Raw genomic sequence first — 1,587 nt, 5'->3', positions numbered from 1 at the left:
GGTGGTTTCTGTAAAAACAGTTCATCACATGTAGTTTGTGATTTCTTTGCATATATATATAGATTGAAGATTGAAGATTGAAGGCTGAAATTGATGTGTTGGGATTCGTAAATCCCAACTCGTTGGGAGGAAATAATTCATCATTTGATGGGCTTTGGTGCCGTTTGTTTGAGCATTGCTGGTCGTTCAGTTCAATTTTACTGAAGCACGATAAATAAATATTTTAAGTTCAGTGCGCGACATTTAGATATCATTTGATTTCAAAATCCTTTTCTCTGTATTAGTTTTGAATTAAAAAAAATTAATTGCCGTTCTGGAGGAATTGAAAATCAGACTTTCATTTCATAGAAGCACCCTAATATATATATATATGTATATAAACATATATATATACATACATATATATTTATATATATACACATATATATATATACATATATATACATATGCTTATATATACATATATACATATATATACATATATATATATATATTTACATATATATATACATACATATGTGTGTGTATATATATGCATATATTAAAAGAATATATATATATATATATAAACACATAATATAAATATATATATATATTGACGAGGAAAAGGAGGGAACGGGGAGAGAAAAGGGCGGGAAGGAAGAGGAGAAAGAGGAGGAGGAGAAGGGGGGGGGTTGAACACTGGGAAAGGATGAGAATGCTGGCCCAAACGTCCGTGGGTGAAATGTCCAAAAAGGGTGGTTTAGATACATAAAATTTTGCTGGCCATGGGTATTATGGGAATAATGTGAGGCGAGATGTTAAACATGTCCTTGTTTTGTTCAATATTGTTCGTTCCTTGAATGATTGCTGCTTCTATACACTTCTTGCGGATTTGGTCTGGTTCTCGTATCAATAGCTCTGCATTCTTCCAGTCCAGAGCTGCTGATACGAGAACCAGACAAAATCCGCAGATAAATTACAGCAGTGGTCTGAAAAGTAGCTAATGAAATTTAACAGTAAGTTCGATTGCAAGTTATTTGGAAATTCGTTAACAAAAGTGAATAGTGAAAAAGATCTCGGCGTAATTATCAGTAACGACGTCATATCATCCAAGCAGTGTATTTCAGCCTTTGAGAAAACACATAAGATTCTAGGACTGATTGCGCGATCTTTTGATTTCAAAAGTCCATCACTCATTAACAAGCTATATAAATCGTTAGTTCGTCCACATTTGGAAAATGATGTTTCCGTATGGTCATCGAATCTCATCAAGGACATTGACAGATTGGAAAAAGTACAACGGCGAACCACAAAACTGATTCCAAATATAAAAAATTAATCAAACGAAAATAAACTAAAACATAAGAATCTGTTTTCCCTAAATAAGCGTAGACTCTGAAATGACTTGAAACAGGTTTTTAAAATTCTAAAGGGAATTGACAACACTAAAAGTGACACAAAATTCACATTGAATGAGAATCAGACAAGAAACAAGGGTCTCAAAGTGTCCGGAAATAGATTCAATTTGGAAGTAGGTAGAAACAACTTTGCCAACCGTGTAGTTAATGAATGGAATAAACTTCCTGCAAAGGTAGTGCAATGTAG

The sequence above is a fragment of the Oratosquilla oratoria genome, chromosome 10 (genome assembly GCF_046742065.1).
Source record: "Oratosquilla oratoria isolate Oo_2021 chromosome 10, ASM4674206v1, whole genome shotgun sequence".
Taxonomy (NCBI): domain Eukaryota; kingdom Metazoa; phylum Arthropoda; class Malacostraca; order Stomatopoda; family Squillidae; genus Oratosquilla; species Oratosquilla oratoria.
This window is presented reverse-complemented; position numbering follows the sequence as displayed.